Here is a 20,320-nt window from a genome sequence, read left to right on the forward strand (position 1 = left end):
CACTTATCACTTTGTCACTTGATCAGATAAGTATAGCCGAAGCTATTACTTATCACTTTCCACTTGTCACTTGATCAGATAAGTGTAGCTAAAGCTACCACTTATCACTTTGTCACTTGATCAGAAGTACTCAAATCCGGCGTTCCGCTCAATTTGATCATTTATTCATATATCAGGCTTACCAACATGTGTTAATTCATAAACCATTCATGGTATTATTTCATGCCAAATCATATATTGAATATACCATACACACATACTATGAAACTTTATTTTCACACATGAGCTTAAACCATGACCAATAATGCACAAAAATAAACATCATTCATATTTCATCGTTTATGAGTTATAATCAAACATATGACCATTTATACACGAATCATTCATATATTTCCCAATTTTCCTCCTCCTCCTCTCCATTCCACATCCTTAATGTGTATAACACACTTAAACAACATTAACCATAATTTCAATATTCACTAACATGTATATTCAAAGCTGTTTATCCGAGTCAGAGTCACTAAATTATTTTTATCCGGAGCTAAAGAGCTCCAAATTAAGATCCGTTAATTTTCCCTGAAACTAGACTCACATATCTTCATACCATAAAATTTTCATAATTTTTGGTTCAGCCAAATAGTACAGTTTATTCTTTAAAGTTTCCCCTGTTTCGCTGTCTGACAGTTCCGACCACTCTTCACTAAAAATTAATTATCTCATTGTACAGAATTCGGATGATGTTTTAGCTTGTTTCTTCTAAAAATAGACTCATTAAGGATTCTAGCCATATAAACTATAACTCATAATCATTTTTTTTTACAATTTTTAATGATTTTCCAAAGTCAGAACAGGGGAACCCGAATTCATTCTGACCTTATCTAACAAAATCTATTATATCTCATGATTTACAATTCCATTGCTCACATCATTTCTTTTATAAGAAACTAGACTCAATCAGCTTTAGTTTCATATTTTATTCATCCTCTAATTCAATCTCTACAATTTTTTGTGATTTTTCAAAGTTACACTACTGCTGCTGTCCAAAACTGCTTTAGTGCAAAATGTTGATTTCCATTTTGCCCCAAATTTCACAGTTTATACAATTCGGTCCTTTCTCAATTAACCCCTCAATTAATCTAATTTTCTCAATTAGTACTTTACTAGACATTATAAGTTGTTACACAACTATTGAAATTCAGAATTTCCACATATAACTCTATCTTCAAACTCTTTTACTATTAGGTCCCAAACATTCACTTTCTATTCAATTCTTTCAATAAAATCAGCATATGAACAATTTAAAGCTCTAATTTCATGCTAAATCATCATATACTTCCAGCACATATTCATATCAACTTTCAACTTCTTTCATAAAATCAAAAACTAATGGATTTAACAAGTGGGCCTAGTTGTAAAAGTCATAAAAATACAAAAATTTCAAGAAATAGTCAAGAATTGAACTTACTTGTAATAAAAATATGAAGAACCAGCTTGAAGAAGCCCTTCCATGGTGTTTTAGCTGATGAGAATTCAGAAAAATGAAGAGAAATCTAGATAATTCCACTTGGGTCCTAACTTTATTAAGCAAATTTTGCAATTTTCTAATTTTGCCCTTAATTCTCCTTACTTTCTTGCTGATTTCATGCCTCTGCCGTCCAGCCCAAATAGACCTTGGGTCTATTTGCCTTTTAAGCCCTCTTCCTTTTATCATTTAAGCTATTTAATCATTTCCCAAAATTTTGCATTTGTTACAATTTAGTCCTTTTTGTTCAATTAATTATCGGAACTTTAAAATTTCTTAACGAAACTTTAATACTAACTTTTTAACACTCCATAAATATTTATAAAAATATTTATGGCTCAGTTTAAAATCCCCGAGGTCTTGATACCTCATTTCGATTCTAATTATTTTAATATTTATTTCTAGTGCACTATTCACTATTTCAAAAATTTTCCTAACTTCATATTTAACTTATACTTACTAAATTAATAATATTTTCTACCCATTTGTCGAATTTAGTGATCTCGAATCACCGTTCCGACACCTCTGAAAATTCAAGCCATTACATTTTTTTTCGTCGGATTTGTGGTCCCGAAACCACTGTTCCGACTATGCCTAAAATCGGGCTATTACAACTCTCCCCCCCTTTAGGGATTTTCGTCCCCGAAAATCTTACCAGATGGTAGGTTAATGATTTACTTCCACAGTATATTTCAAATTCACACATGATTTTGGATTTTCATATCTTTTACAGATAATCACATAGATTCATAAGAAAATCAGGATAGCGATATTTCAGCATCTGAAGCTACACAAAGTATCGAAAAATTACAATCCATATAGAATGATATCCATTTTGATAACCTGAGTAGTTTTCAGAACTATCAAATATTTCTCTCTTTTTATATTGTCCTCATTTTCTAATTCATTCACTTTTCCGACCACATTATTATTCTCCCGTACACGAACTTCTGTAACACTACACTCGTAAGCTTATTCAACCAAAATCTCACAAATTTCATTGTAACATTTTACTAATATGGGGGTGAGTGTAGTAAAGCCTCAAATTTATCTTACACATAAATGTGCATAACACATACCATCACAAATAGCCAATTCATTACTAAGTTCACATTCTCAAAGCATTTAATAAACATTTGCTTTTAATCACTTTTGTTCTCAACACAAAATTCTAACTCAAATCACTAATTCACAATCAAAATTTTTATATAGCATCATAATCCAAATATCATAACTCATATGCTTGTATAATTATAACATTCATCAATAAAAAAATGTTTTATTCTTTGATCCATACCTTTATGAGTTTCAACTCATAATCAATACATTTTCACTCAAACATTTTAGTATTTATTTCTATACTATTAGAATTAACTCAGTTGAAAAACATATCTGTCTCATCAAGATAATTTTCGTCATAGAACAATACTGATAAGGGGGTGATGGTGAAGTCATAAATCTTTCAACTTGCTCTCATAGATACATATATATATATGATTTTGTATTCATCATCAATGTAATACCATCATAACCACGTAATTCATTCCAAGCAAATTAACACATCTATTTATTACAAATGTTTTCTGTCACTCACAATTTCACACAACGAATTTACTTACTCAAGCTCAACGTTAATATCTAATTAAATTCCAATACTTGGCTTCTATTTTACTTACCGACATTTGCCAAATTAGAGAACGTCTTACGGAATTGAGTACTTCGTTTTCTCGATGCCATAGTCCAACTATGGTCTTACACGTAATCACAAATCACATACCGATGCCATAGCCCAACTATGGTCTTACACGAAATCACATATCACTTACCGATGCCATAGCCCAGCTATGGTCTTACACGGAATCACATATCACACATATCACTTACCGATGCCATAGCCCAGCTATGGTCTTACACGGAATCACATAATCACATGCTCACATGTTGCCATGGTCAAACCATGGTCTTTTCCGTCAATTCATCACATATCACTGAACGAAAGTACTCATTCCTGCGTTCTACTCAATTTGACTTCGAATTCAATTTTTCATACTATTATAATATTCATGGTTTAGACATAAAACAAAATATCTTATTATCTTTAATTTAACAATTAAACATAAGATTCTATCATATGAACATACTAATTTCACTTATTCAAGCAGATGTACATACACACGTTCCATCTATTTAAGTAAATTTGCTTATCATATTCACTTAATCAAATATGTTGAGCACATAGCATTATATAATCACCAACATACTTGGATGAGCTTGTCACAACATAAACTTTTTTTTTTTAACTTATAGTCATCTCTTTTCATACATGAACACATCCATATCACAAATTTTTATACTTACCTTTCCAAATTCCAACATAACGTGAGCATATTTCATTTATCTCAATATCATTTTTAGCATTATCGAAAATAGCTCGATTGAAAATCATCTCTGTCTTAACAAAGCAATTTCGTTAGAGCCCGGAGATATCACATCATCAAGAGTAATAACGTGGCATGTATAGCTAGGCTCACATATGCTACGTTTGGTCCGAGAACCGACTAAACCGTAGCTCTGATACCACTAAATGTAACACCCCTTACCCGTATCCAACACCGGAATAGGGTACGAGGCATTACCAAAACACATACACTTGTAAACGTATTTAACCGAGTTATAAAATTTCATCAAAATTAAAACTTTCAAAATAATTAACATGTTTCTATAACTTTTCACAATATATCCTCAAAATATTATAATCATAATAATTAGGGCCTGCGAGACCCGATACATACTCATGCAATTTAATGCTTCATTTCCATTTCATTCAATTCGCAATTTCTCATGCTCATAATTTAAATCATATCACTAGCAATTTCCATTTAATTCACGTACAATTCAATGACATCAAATTCAAAACTAATACGTATTTACCATTTAACTCAATGTTTATTGATTATACCATTCAATAACACATTTATGAAATTCTCAATTTAGCAATGAAAATATCACTTTAGTTTGAATAACAACATCGTCCTGATATAAATACACTACCACTTATCCATTTACTTTAATTCTTTTGGGCCCATTTGTCACTTACCATCCTTAATCAAATTACGGAACGGTCACGGAAAATTGAGTACTTCACTTTCACTTTGCCATAGTATAACTATGGTCTTACGTATGATCACTTATCACTTGTCCCTGATCAGATAAGTGTAGCCACCTATCACTTTGTTTCTTGATCAGATAAGTGTAGCCACTTATCACTTTGTCTCTTGATCAGATAAGTGTAGCTAAAGCTATCACTTATCACTTTGTCTCTTGATCAGATAAGTATAGCCGAAGCTATCACTTATCACTTTTCACTTGTCACTTGATCAGATAAGTGTAGCCGAAGCTATCACTTATCACTTTGTCACTTGATCAGATAAGTATAGCCGAAGCTATTACTTATCACTTTCCACTTGTCACTTGATCAGATAAGTGTAGCTAAAGCTACCACTTATCACTTTGTCACTTGATCAGAAGTACTCAAATCCGGCGTTCCGCTCAATTTGATCATTTATTCATATATCAGGCTTACCAACATGTGTTAATTCATAAACCATTCATGGTATTATTTCATGCCAAATCATATATTGAATATACCATACACACATACTATGAAACTTTATTTTCACACATGAGCTTAAACCATGACCAATAATGCACAAAAATAAGCATCATTCATATTTCATCGTTTATGAGTTATAATCAAACATATGACCATTTATACACGAATCATTCATATATTTCCCAATTTTCCTCCTCCTCCTCTCCATTCCACATCCTTAATGTGTATAACACACTTAAACAACATTAACCATAATTTCAATATTCACTAACATGTATATTCAAAGCTGTTTATCCGAGTCAGAGTCACTAAATTATTTTTATCCGGAGCTAAAGAGCTCCAAATTAAGATCCGTTAATTTTCCCTGAAACTAGACTCACATATCTTCATACCATAAAATTTTCATAATTTTTGGTTCAGCCAAATAGTACAGTTTATTCTTTAAAGTTTCCCCTGTTTCGCTGTCTGACAGTTCCGACCACTCTTCACTAAAAATTAATTATCTCATTGTACAGAATTCGGATGATGTTTTAGCTTGTTTCTTCTAAAAATAGACTCATTAAGGATTCTAACCATATAAACTATAACTCATAATCATTTTTTTTTACAATTTTTAATGATTTTCCAAAGTCAGAACAGGGGAACCCGAATTCATTCTGACCTTATCTCACAAAATCTATTATATCTCATGATTTACAATTCCATTGCTCACATCATTTCTTTTATAAGAAACTAGACTCAATCAGCTTTAGTTTCATATTTTATTCATCCTCTAATTCAATCTCTACAATTTTTTGTGATTTTTCAAAGTTACACTACTGCTGCTGTCCAAAACTGCTTTAGTGTAAAATGTTGATTTCCATTTTGCCCCAAATTTCACAGTTTATACAATTCGGTCCTTTCTCAATTAACCCCTCAATTAATCTAATTTTCTCAATTAGTACTTTACTAGACATTATAAGTTGTTACACAACTATTGAAATTCAGAATTTCCACATATAACTCTATCTTCAAACTCTTTTACTATTAGGTCCCAAACATTCACTTTCTATTCAATTCTTTCAATAAAATCAGCATATGAACAATTTAAAGCTCTAATTTCATGCTAAATCATCATATACTTCCAGCACATATTCATATCAACTTTCAACTTCTTTCATAAAATCAAAAACTAATGGATTTAACAAGTGGGCCTAGTTGTAAAAGTCATAAAAATACAAAAATTTCAAGAAATAGTCAAGAATTGAACTTACTTGTAATAAAAATATGAAGAACCAGCTTGAAGAAGCCCTTCCATGGTGTTTTAGCTGATGAGAATTCAGAAAAATGAAGAGAAATCTAGATAATTCCACTTGGGTCCTAACTTTATTAAGCAAATTTTGCAATTTTCCAATTTTGCCCTTAATTCTCCTTACTTTCTTGCTGATTTCATGCCTCTGCCGTCCAGCCCAAATAGACCTTGGGTCTATTTGCCTTTTAAGCCCTCTTCCTTTTATCATTTAAGCTATTTAATCATTTCCCAAAATTTTGCATTTGTTACAATTTAGTCCTTTTTGTTCAATTAATTATCGGAACTTTAAAATTTCTTAACGAAACTTTAATACTAACTTTTTAACACTCCATAAATATTTATAAAAATATTTATGGCTCAGTTTAAAATCCCCGAGGTCTTGATACCTCATTTCGATTCTAATTATTTTAATATTTATTTCTAGTGCACTATTCACTATTTCAAAAATTTTCCTAACTTCATATTTAACTTATACTTACTAAATTAATAATATTTTCTACCCATTTGTCGAATTTAGTGATCTCGAATCACCGTTCCGACACCTCTGAAAATTCAAGCCATTACATTTTTTTTCGTCGGATTTGTGGTCCCGAAACCACTGTTCCGACTATGCCTAAAATCGGGCTATTACAGTGCTGGAGGCGTTTATACATAATACAAGGGAGCCTCTGATCCCTGAAATTCATGGGTACCTACAAGAGGTTGGATTCTTGCATGTGTCTCGCATGCAAGGGGGCTGCAAACTTGATCCCACATTAATCATCGCATTGGTAGAAAGATGGAGGCCTAAAACACACACTGTCTGCCTTCCATGTGGAGAGTGTACAATCACACTCGAAGGCGTAGCATTAAAGCTCGATCTACCGGTGGATAGAATAGTCATCACGGGATCAACGGTGGTTTAGGGGAAAGTGGACCTCAGTATGGCAATCTTGGGAAAGGTCTTGAACAATTTCAAAGATGGTCGGATATCGATCAACTGGTTGGAGAAAAATTTTGATAAGCTTCTCGACTACTCAACGGAGGAGGTCATACAACAGTACGCCCAAGCATTCATCATGAGGTTAATCGGAGATATTTTAATGCTTGATAAATCTAGAAATTTGGTGCGCGTAAGGTGGCTTTGACATCTAATGCACTTCAGCGAATGCACAAAACTAAGTTGGGGATCTACTGTGCTGTCAAAGTTATACCGAGAGCTTTGTCGGGCAACGCAACTAGATAAGATGTCGATCGGTGATTGCTTGTTACTGCTGCAGTCGTGGCACTGGTAGTGAATATCTTTTTTATGTCATAGAGTCACCAACCCAAACATGTTCCCGTTGGTGATGAGGTAAACATCATTTATCAATAAATACGTAGTTTGTGCAGTAAATGTTTTTATTTATTATAAGTTTTGCCTAATATATCATTTGTACAGGTGGAACCATAGGCCGAGTTACATGAGACTGCCCAACGAGTTAGAAAACGTTAGGCTACTGCTAGATCAACGCTCGAAAATCGAGGTTAATTTTCTATCCTTTTCAAACCTATATTAATTATGCAATGATTCGTTGAAAAAATTTAGTAACGATAATTATAATTTTTGCTTTTCAGTTTGAATGGATGTTGTATACCGACCCCGAGATCATATCTTACATTCTACCGGAAATGTTAAACAACCGGGAGATGTGGGATACGAAGGTGTCGTTGGTAGTGTACACGACGATGGAAACAACAAATCGGATTGGGTTCCACGACAGTTCAGGTATAAGCAACGAATTCCACCTTCACTGCAAGACATGAACGAACCGTACAAGTTAAGCATGCGGGGGAAAAACGACGAGGACTGGACGGAGAAGCACAATGAGCACATCTAAGCTTGGAATCGTAGGATAGAATCCCTACTAGCTCGCAAACCATTTTCTTGACGGACACGACGACAACTAATGATTACTTGACATGGTTTAGAGCTGTCGGCAAGCCGTATCTGCTACTACCAGAGGCGAAGAGTAGAAAAATTCGACCGAATAAGCAACGATAACGGCCACAATAGCGTAGGAAGGGACATGGTCACACAACGGGTTCGTCATTGGCTCTAGCAAAAGATGTGCCACCTGTGGCTATGCTATATCTAAGTCAACTCCCTCAACTTATTCTCGTTCAATTCCCTAACCCCGTGTAATTTTCACAAGCACCACCGCACTACAGACCACCGCTACATGTGGACAGTTTTTCTATTCCTGCAGGTTTATATTTTGGGGGATCAACATCCCTTGCATACTACCCCCTATGCCGATGTCGATGTCAAACCCTATATCGAGATAGATGTCGACGTATGCACCGCCACTGATGACAATATCGATGCAAACACTATGCATCAATCGATGCCTAGGTCGATGCCGATGTACCTGCGTTTAGGGTATATTATGGTTACATGCCTATAGTAACCTAAACACTATGCACATCATTCTTTTACTAGGGTGGCTCATCGTCGCAACCACCAAACGCGGGAGTGATAGATACACAATAGCAGGTAAGGACTACACAACAATCGACCACAGAGGAAGATGATGACGCTAATGACCTCGAAGAAACAGTTGTCCAGGTGATGTGATCCAGCTCGATTGATTGAGTCATGTTCACTTAAGATGCCTGATCGTCGACGAGAAGCTCGTTCGAATTTGTAAATAGATGGAGTTAAGTTGGTTTATAAGCGGAAGTAGTCAAAATGGGTTCACAAGATGGATTGGTTTGATGGTTGATAGGTTCGATTTAACAAAGAAATAATTTATAAGTTGATAGTTAAAATGGAATGAAAATACGATCTCAAGCGTCAAGAACGATTCAATACTATATGAAATATTGCACCGAGATTTATATTACTTAAGGTGGATTAAATGGAAAAATCGAAGATGGACCTTAACCCGTTACCTATATAGAGGTAAGAACCAAAGGTATAAAAGATGGTTAAACGCCACACCGGTTTGGTGATAAGTTCAATTGAGTTCGGATGGACGCCACTAGCAAGCTAGATAAGTCGTTTTGAGACTCGAACGAAAGAAGAGAGGAGGTAACCTCACAAGAACAAAAGTTCTATTAAGTTTTTATAATCAAATTCTGTAACCTTTTACAATAAATAAATGAACTATTTATAAGCTACTAGGGATAGCCGAATAGTCAAAAGATACAAGACTTAGGTATTAAGAAATTCGGCTAAAATTAAGTAAATGAACTCCCCTAGTGACTATGTCTATGTTCGGCTGAAGAAAAGATTCAATGGACAGCTTCATAACTAAGAAAATGAACTTGGATCTTAGTGAATGCATGAGAGGCCAATGGACATGTCTAGGTTCGGCCATGGTGTGAATGCCCCCTCCAATAGATGCTTCTTGGCCGAATAATCAAATAAGAAACCAATAGCCAGTACACAATGCATGTAGGTAAGCATTCATGCACTCTTCCATTCGATGTAGCTAGATATGCATGCACCTTCCAATTCGTTGCACCATATTGTTCATGTATGTACATTTGGGCTCCAATTCATGAATGTGGCTAAGGATTAAATTAGATTCTGCTCCTTGGCCGAATGGTTACTTTGGAAATCTATGGGACAACCATCGTTCATTGTAGGTGATCATTCATGCATCCGTCCATGCTTTGAATCCAACTATGCATGAACCTTCCTCCAAATGAACCTAGCTATACATGCACCAGGCCATAAATGAAACTCCACATGCGACTATACCTACATAAATAATAAACACATCAAACACATAATAAATAAAGCTCATAAATAATTAACTTAACTAGTGATTAATTCGGCTAGCTCAAAAATGACAATTAACGTATCAAGCTTATTTGAGCTAGTATATTCGGTCATGAGCTGTAGTAAAATGATTAAAATAAAACTAATGCTTAATTATTGAAAAGTATAAAAAGAAACGAGCTGAATGTAATTTAAAATGAGCTCAACGAGCTGAATTAAGTTCCAACAAGCTGATTGGAGCTGATGGAAGATTGATGAGCTGGAAATGAGCTAAAATCAGCTCGTACAAGAGTGCAAGGACTTGTTAACATGCTAATCCGAGCTTCCCCTTCAGCATTGATTTGGTTCTCACTCCAAAGTTTAATAAGTAAGGCCGAAATAGCTTCTTGGAAACGCCTAGCTCGAGCTCTCGTCATGGCACCTTGAGGAAGCTCGATTGGTGTTTGGCTCGAGTTTGATGAGCTCCCGGCCATGCTTACATCACCAGGGGGCATGCTAGTACATATTCAAATGATGAAAACGACGATGAGGAAGCCTACAGACCTGCAGCTCCAAATACACCTCCGGTATCACCTCCGAAGGCACCTCCTGTTGATCCTCCGGTTGTACGCACGATTCCACGAAGAAATCATGTATATGACCGTCATCCACCACCTTACGGCACACATTCTCCCCGATGACGAGTGTGATGTATTTTTTAGTTATAGATATTGTGATGTAAATAAAAATGTCATAAATAAAAAATAGTTAATTATTACAAAACAATCCTCTTAGGTGTTGCACATTATTAATTATTACAATTAGTATAAAGTCTCTATCTGAATAATATATTTGTCTTTTCATTAGTTATGCGCAAGTTGACAATAAATAAGAAATTGAACCAAAGGGATTACGCAAAGCACACTTATAAATATGAAATTTGGTAGAAAGCAATGTTTCGACACTGGGCCCCAACGTATCTCTGTACAGAGAACATGTTGTCTTCATATGCCATGCGTTTGTAAAATACCCGCATAATTTCTTTTGATTGTGTCTCTCCCGAATATCCATATTGTTCCTTATTCGAGTGGAATTCGGGCAAACTTTCAAGACGTGACGCAGGTTCTTTTTTGGCACCAACTCGAACGGCGTACTAGGAACAGGCAACCACATACTCTCATTTGGGACGGGTGGGAATTCAAGACTCCACACACTATGAATGTATTGTAGTCGGCAAATCTCGTTAATGTAATATGCGTACTCAATCTGTATGTTTCCACATGTGGCAATTACATGTGCGTATGGGAACCAAAGTGCTTGGAATCTCCAACAATCGTAGGTCCCTTCCGTTAGGTTCGCACAAAGGATGCACCTAACATTTCCTACTAAGGCCTAGCATGCTCCGTGACTCAAAAATTAAAGTTTCGACGTGAGTGGCACACTACATACATCATGTTTGCTCTCGCTGTATTTTGTTGAATCTCTTGCATAACGTCATCGTAGAATGTATCACCGTTTGTTATCTGTCCAACATATGTCGACTCATTTTAAGAAATAAGACGGTCGATTGAAAGTATGTCTCTTTGACAACCAATTTACCAGTAAACGACATGTTCTATTTAGTATCAAACTGATGTGTTCGACCAAGTTTGACGTTATGTGCCTGTAACGTAGACCCCATTGTACGACTGAATCCATTGTTCTAATAGTATATTTGAAACATATTCCGCACCGTAGGCGTTAATGGTGCTTAAGTTGTTCAACTTTTGATGGAAAACATGTTGGAAAAACTTGTAATTTGTCGATAAATAACTACCGATTAGTGCAATAAAATAACCCCATATTTGAAAATTCGATGTACAGTGAATACATAGTTTGAACTATAAACCCATGTTGATGACTAGATCTCACTTAGTCGCCGAAGGATATTTTCTGTAGTAGTTGGATTCTACATGTCGTATGCAGTATTGATTATGAGTGCAATCCCAGAGGGATCCATGATGATCAATCGCTGAGAGTATTCTAGGTCTCCTGTCCAACATGACACATATGTCAAGCTACACACAAATGAGGCGGCACAATCGACTCAGAAAAAAATCACAGTCATCTGTCGTTTCTTCGAGAGTTATTACGAACGCTATAGGGAAATTCTTTCAATTACCATCTTGAGCAACAACAAGCAACAAACGTTGTTGATACTTCCGTACGTCCAAGTGTCGTCAATTTGGACCATAAGCTTGCAGTGTTGAAATGTCTCTATGCATTAATCAAAAGTCCAAAAGAACTGGTGCAGTACTCTTTTCCTGGGGACCAACTGATCGCCATAATAACCTGAACGTGTTTTGAGATCGGTTATAGAACCTAGTACATACCAATCCAATACCTGACACCATTGTTATAGATAGTTATACAAACCTTCCCGCTCGTGGTACAACTTTTCCATAGCCTTCTATTTTCCAACCCACACTTTGTAGTACGTTGAAGTGTATTGTAACTGGCTACGTATATCCGTAATCAACACCGGTATTTTAATCTAGGGACTGGCCTTTACCATTGGTACAATATTGTCAGTAATCATGTCTGAGTCTAGCCTTAGATGGCCCTGACTTGCACTTGTCGCAACACACGTATAGGGATCGAGATATTTTTTTATCATCCACAGCCCTATTTTCTTCTGGTAAGATGCCATGATTTTCCACTTATACCTTTTATCCTTCATTGCGCATTTTTCTTCAAATTTCTCAGAGTGAGACTTTGTCACGTAGTAGTTCACGTCATTTTTGATGTTGTACCGCTTAAGTGCACCAAGAAAAACATCTCTGTTGGGATATTCCATTCTAACTTCTAGTACTCGTACATCACGATATGTGCTTGCATGACCAGGTGTTTTGTGTGGAAGCCGCGAATACTCTAAACCCTCCTTGGCCGATAGGTCGATGTTCGTCATGTAAAGCAAAGGTTCATATGCCCTGAATTGTGCATTTGAATTCAGAGCATTATTCAAGGCGTTATCATTAGACTCGTAAGGTTTTGATTCTGTTGTAACCGAATTCGGTTCGAAAAATAGTGCCACTTCTGAACCATCTAGACCACGCTACTGGATTGGCTCAAGTTTTGACTCCTCCCCCTCGTTTGCATCTGTAACCCCTTCTTCCTCACTTATATCCCCTTTCTCGTTCACACTTTTATTGTCACATTCGAGTACGGTGTTGGACGTACCCTCGCCAGCCCCTGTCAAAAAGAGTAGGTCATCGGTTTTCCTATAACATATGTGTCTGCCAAAATATTCAATAGGTTGATGACCAGTGCATGTCGATGGTCCCCCAATATAACTGCTTCTACCCCATAACATCGACCTAGTGCCAAAGTTGAAATCGAATGCATTGATTGAATGTTGAGCCCAAGTGTCTAGATTTGGGTTATGCTGATACCCTGACTTGTATTGACCCATAAAGTTTAGATCGATGCTGGAGATCAATGAGTGTTTTCCCATTGATGTTTCGAGAACATCGTAGTAGTTGCTTTGAAGGAGGCAAGAAAACCCACAGCACAACCCTATAGTAGGACTTTCTACTTCAGCTTAGGTACCCGTATTCACTGCGATGTTGGTCGAAGATGGGCCAGATCCATCAGCATCAACGAACTCAATGTATAACTCAATAATAGTATTTCTGATTTCAATGTGTAATGATATGACCGTCTCAATATGCGTCTCGTTATTCACATTGAATGGCTCATACTTATAAGGGTCAACGGATGTAAGATATATGCATTGCAACCTCGTAACTTTTCCCATGGTCAAACCCTCGACTTTCTTTCTAATTCTGATTCATAACTCATGCATTTTAATGGTACCATTGAACACAAATTCCACAAACTTCAGTCCTACAAACACCACCTTGAACTCTGTATTACAGATTTGACCGTCGTAGTATATAACAGATTTCACTCGTCGGCTGATTTCAATATCAGTCATGATTTGGATGAATAAAAGCAAAAAAAATAAGTAGAGAGTTGTGTGAAGGAGTACACACAACTCTGTTCTGTTTGTTATTAACTTGATGTGAGTCTATGTTATGAAAATTATGCCCCTTTTATAAGAGAATTATGTAGGGAGAAAGAGAATACGTGCTATTAATTTTGTTTATGAATGAACACATTCATTGTATATTATATGGTGCAAATACTTTTCATCACGCGTTTAGAATTCATATAATTTCATCGAGATTCGGTGCTGCATAATGTGCTCAGCAGTCATATGAAAAGGTCCTTTCAAAGACCTGACACTTTGAATAATTCAGGTGCTTTAAACACTTCAACACGTTTAGAATATGTTTCAGCTCATTTTCAAGATTTTCCTTTACAAACAGACCCTTCTCTATGGCTATAAAATGGCTCTCACATAACAAGATTCATAGTCTGTCAATCATATAATTTCTCTCTAATCCTCTCAATTTTTCCACTATAAGCCATTTATCGGTCTTAAAAAATTTAGTTGCTAAAAATATTTGGTTTACGTTTTAGGTATTCTTGAGTCATCGGTGATACAATATCGCTCCAAGCCGCACACATTTCATATATCATGTTGAGATGGGATCATTGCCTCCGAAGCCTATCCTAGAAAAGTCGGTTATTGGGTGATTTTGCTTTCTACAGTCAAGGGTGAAAGTCGACATAAATTTCTCAATCGACAGTAGTTATGTGGTAATGAATCGATGTATAACGGGGGAGTTAGTTTACGGTCGTTACACAGTCATGAGATCAATATTTTCGAATACCCGAAAATGATGCCCTATAAATACCATACAGAAGTTTGAGGGTATATTCATACGAAAAAATTCTAGGGCTTCCAACTATAATTGGAGTTATTTTTTCTCCATTTCCAAGCAACTAGTACCTTTAACCTTCCTTCTTATTCGAAGCCCGACACTGTTGTGAACGCAAGAGTACTATCAGGTAGGGAGCGGCTATTGTAGTGCAGTAAATGTGATGCTTCTTTCGAAGTGACAACAGTTGTCATTATTACACAACCCATTAATAGTTATAACTGCTGTTGCGCCAACTCGAGTTTGACCTTTTCTGTGCTAGAACATCTCCTCTCCATCTGAGAGTCCTCTTGTGTCCATCTCATGTTAGCTTCTGGACAAAAATGAAATGTTAAAGATACCGAATGCTTGGAAATAGAGAAAAAAATTATGTTGATTACACCGAAAGTCCCTAGAATTTTTCTGCATGATTATGGTCTCAATCTTATGTATGGTATATATAGGGTATTGTTTGCGGGTATCTAAAAATTTTAAACTTTTGACCGCGTAACGATTGTCACTTGGCCCCCCAGTTATACTCGAACCCATGACCACATCATGGCCGCCAGCTGGGACCTTTACATAGACTTCTATCCTTGATTGTATCAAGCATTATTACCTCGAAATTAGATTTCCTCACGAAGGGTTTCTAAGGTGATAGTCCTATCCCACCATGACATATGAAATGTATGTGTGTTGAGGCGCGTTATTACATTTCCGACCCTTCAAAACTACCAAAAAAATTCTGTCATTTTAGTCAAAAACCCTGAACACTTTCAAAAAACCCTAAACCCTAACATTAAAAAATTATAACCCTAACCTTAAAAAACCCTAAGCCTAAAGAGAGAAACAGAAAGCGTGCCTAACTGGACGTGCTTTCAGTTTCTTTTTCCTAAAATTGACCTATTTCCCTAATTAAAGTTAAAATCGGCCTAAAGACCTAATTAAAAAATAAAATTGGCCTATTGTCCTTATTTAGCCGTCAAAATGTGTCTTTAAAAAGATAAAAATGTAAATTTATTGAAAAGTTTTTTTAAGAGCTAAAATTTAAAATTTTTATTTTTGGGCTTGGATTAAAAAGCTTGTTTAAAATCTCAGTTTGGTTTGAAAAATTATTTGATTATTATTATTTTTTTGAAATAAATCAAGGATTGGGTTGAAAAGGACGTTTCAACCTCAATGGTAAACAAAGCTTTAGTTTTCTCACTTTAATACCCTTATTTTTATGGAGCTACCCATAACCCATCTTAAACATTAAATAGGAGGATAAAACGCACTTGAGTGAGCTTAAACCCATATCTTCCTAAAATAACAATAATGTGAATTCCGATTGAGTTAAGACCCAATCAACCAAATTATTTTTATCTACATGTTATACCCTTATTTGTATAAGGACATATGGCAAGCCGAAAGGACACCTGAGTAATAAGCTAGGTGGCACCGAACCAGGAAATCATCCATAAGTCTTACTTTTCACACAACCATTCGAGCAAGTGCAAGCCATCCGATACCCAAACTTTTAGGCTTTCATCAGGAACGTAATGTTGTTGGTCACTAAACACTACGTGAAGTCAACAATTTTATATCATCAAGTCTAAATGAATGATAGGATTTATCCCATCATAGACATCCTCGTCCCATCGAAGACATTCTCCCCACGTGTTCCGTAATGATAGTTAAATGGAAAGTCCAACATGTTAACATCTTCTTACATGGAATCCTTTTCGTTTATAAATACTTCCATGAAAAATGAAGATGGGATAGACTCTCAAAAGATACTAAACCTGTACTCTGTCAACTTATCTCCAACTCTCAGTTTTCGTACTCTCTCTACCTCCACTTTTTATAACCTCTGGCTCTCTATTCGACTGGGTGAACTAGCCTTCGTGATGACCACCACTCTCTTATACATTTCTCTTCCTTGTTGAATCATTGTACCAACAATTGGTGCGGTGAACTTGGACACATTACTTCAAAATCTCAGAACAATATCCTTGTTGACCCAACTAACCAAGCCAATGACCTAACCAACTAGATCAACTCCTTTGCTCTGCCTAGCGCCCCTATCCACCCCAGTTCAAGGGTCTCGTCTAGCTTGAACTCTATTTGGGTTCCTTCTTCTTCTATCCTTGTAAGAACTTTTTTGCAATACGCACATGTTCTCTTCCCCACCCTAGAGTAACTTGTAAAATTTTTGGGCATTTTCTTGAATCTTACCCCTACCATCTCCACTACATCGATTGGAATTGTCTCTCCAGCTACCTCAATATATCAATTTCCAAACTTGGTAATGCGTAGTCTCTTAAGGTTCTCTCATTACGTGCCATGTGCATGTTGGCGGGTAGCTGTAGTGGTGTTGGTGGATCTCTTAAAGTGTTATGGTTAGCGTCATCGAACAATAGATTTTCACGTGGTACATTGCCTTCAGTAGATGGTGGTGGATCTTGCATCTGCTATTATTGTTGTTGTTACTATAAATGATTTCTTTGGATTATTCTCTTTGGATCTGTGACTGTTACAATAGGTGTTCCCCTACTACGAGTCATACACTAAACCCAAAAAGAGAAGATTAGTAACAATAAAGAAAATAAAATCGTATCTATTACCTAAAAAATTCCTAATTATCTTTTTTTAGTGCAAAAATTAAAATCAAGCTAGTAATGTTGCCTCCCCAGCAACGGTGCCAACAACTTGACTGCCTCCAAACGTACTAACGTCCAAAGTGTGAATACTATAGTGAAAAATATATCAATGAAGCGGTATCTGTAAGTATACGGGCCTAGTTGTAATATAGTTACAACAAAATAGGTGAGTACTCCGAGGATCGTACCCAAGGGAGGTAAGTACTCGGTCAATTTTAACCTAAACACTAAAAGATCTAATTAGTACTTTGATTTAATTATAGTACAATAGTAAAATAAAAGAGGATTTTTACGATAATAAAATAAAATAACATAAGGAAATAAAATTTCAAGAGATCAAAACATGGAATAAATCAGATTTGATTATGAGTGATTAGCTCGCTTTGGTAATCCCTATTAACTATCGATTCAGGTTCCTCGTCAATAAACTAATTGCTACCCCAATAGGATCTTCCGATCTTCCACTCAAATAATGAGTCAACAAGGACTACTTATCTTCTAATCTCACTGTCTAGACCGATTTGGGGTTAAAGTGTTCACGGATAGGCCATACCAATTTTGGGTTAATTCCCACCTTGATGACTGTTTAGGGTTGTCAGGCCTAGGGTTTAAATTCTTCCTTTCCCAAACAACTGATCCGTTGAGTAACCCTATAAAATAGTTAACAGATCATACCTTCACTCGCTAATCCCCTGTAGAAGGTTTAGTTCATCACGGTTTTCATAAACAATATGGAATTTATGTAAAGAAAAAACATGATAAATAAATTGAAGTGTAGATTTTAAGAAAACACCTGATTTGTATTAAATATGAAAACGAATCCATAAAGTTTGACTATCTCCACAAACCAAATCTCTCGAGATAAAATAAGGACAAACTAAAAATAAATCTAAAACTTAAGATGAAAGGAAACTAAACTAAACTAAAATTTAAAAGTGAAATTATAAACTAAGTAATTGGGGTCTATAACATGTGACAAAGAAGCCTATTTATAGATTTCAGGGGTATCTTCATGGGTATGTCGCGACACCCTTAGTCTGTGTCGCGACAATAAAGGCAGTTTCATGATTTCTATATTCTACTCTCTATGTTGCAATATTAATCATCCCGTGTTGCGACATATAAACCAATATCTATTTATTATGCCTTCTAATATTCACTTGCACACTTATAAAGTTCATTAGTTCACCTTCAGGCCTCATTTGGTCCTTAAGGTCAATAAAAAACTCAATTTGCGCATTTTATTAACTTAATGAAAACCTATGAAAACATAACTAAAAATTAATGGAAATGCTTGCTTTCAAGCTCCTAAAGCGTAGAAATTAGTTTAATCTACTACACCAAATCACGGTAGATTAACCACCCTTGTTACCTTTGAACTTTCATTCCACTAAGTCTAATATGGCCACATCTCATTTTACACCCAGTAGTGAATTTGTGGCCTCTAGTGGTTCAGTTAAGAGATAAACTTGTTCTTATCCTCAGCTGAGATTGAAAACGGAATAAGAAAGGGATCGTGCTTTTAGTGTGGAGCAAAATACAGTGCAAGCCACAAGTGTGTGAAGTCATAACTCTATCAATTGTTGCTAGAATCTTGCTCTGATGGGTAAGGAGAGGACTTCCAAGAGTTCCTTACGTAGCTCGATAACCTTCCACCTACTGAAGATACTAGTAAGGGACCCATTTTGTCATTACATGCCATTTAGGGGTCTCAAGGGGTTAATACAATGAGGATTGCAACATGTATTGGGGAAACTAAGGTCATTATTTTGGTAGATTTTGGTACCACTCACAACTTCATTAGTGTTAAGTTGGTTAGACAACTTTCTCTTCCAATCAACCAAATGCACAAGTTTAAAGTCATGGTTGTTAATGGGAGCAATCTCTTAACCTGTAGTATATGTCAAGGGGTGACTTGAAAGGCTCGGAACACTAGTTTCCTCACTGATTTCTTTGTGTTACCACCAAAAGGCTATGATATATTACTTGGAATCTAGTGGCTTTTTTACTTAGGAACCATTGTATGGGATTTTGGCTATTTGACCATGCAATTCACCTATGAAAGGGCACTTTGTATGCTATAAGCAATCATGCCAAGGTCTATCCAGTTGTTGGAAAATACTCACTCTACCAAGATTTTCTCTCTACTTGGCCACCCTATGGGACCTTGTGCAATGATGGTGACTACACTTGTACAAGCCTCATTGCAAGTGGCCACTATTTCTATACCTAATTAGATGTAAGCACTATTAGAGAAGTTTGGGGATGTCTTTTAGACCCCTATTAGTTTTCCTCTACTACGGCTGCTAGACCACAAGATACCACTGAAGGATGAGAATGTAATGGTTAAAATTAGGCCCTATAGGTACCCCACTATGTAAAAGAATGAAATGAAGAAGTTGGTCCAGGAAATGTTGCAAGCTGGTATCATCAGAGACAACAATAGTGCCTTTGTTTCTCTCATAATGATGGTTAAAAAGAAAAATTATAGATGGAGATTATGTGTGGACTATATGAAACTAAATCAGCTGACCATTAATGATAAGTTTCCAATTCTTGTGATTGAGAACTTCTAGATGAGCTAGGCCAAGTAGTGCATTTCTCCAAGTTGGACCTTAGATCAAGTTATCACCAAATCAGAATGAGAGAGTCTGACATTCACAAGATAGCCTTCAAAACTTATTAAGGGTATTATGAGTTTCTAGTCATGCTTTTTGGCC

Source organism: Gossypium hirsutum, chromosome D08 (genome assembly GCF_007990345.1).
Source record: "Gossypium hirsutum isolate 1008001.06 chromosome D08, Gossypium_hirsutum_v2.1, whole genome shotgun sequence".
Classification (NCBI taxonomy): Eukaryota; Viridiplantae; Streptophyta; class Magnoliopsida; order Malvales; family Malvaceae; genus Gossypium; species Gossypium hirsutum.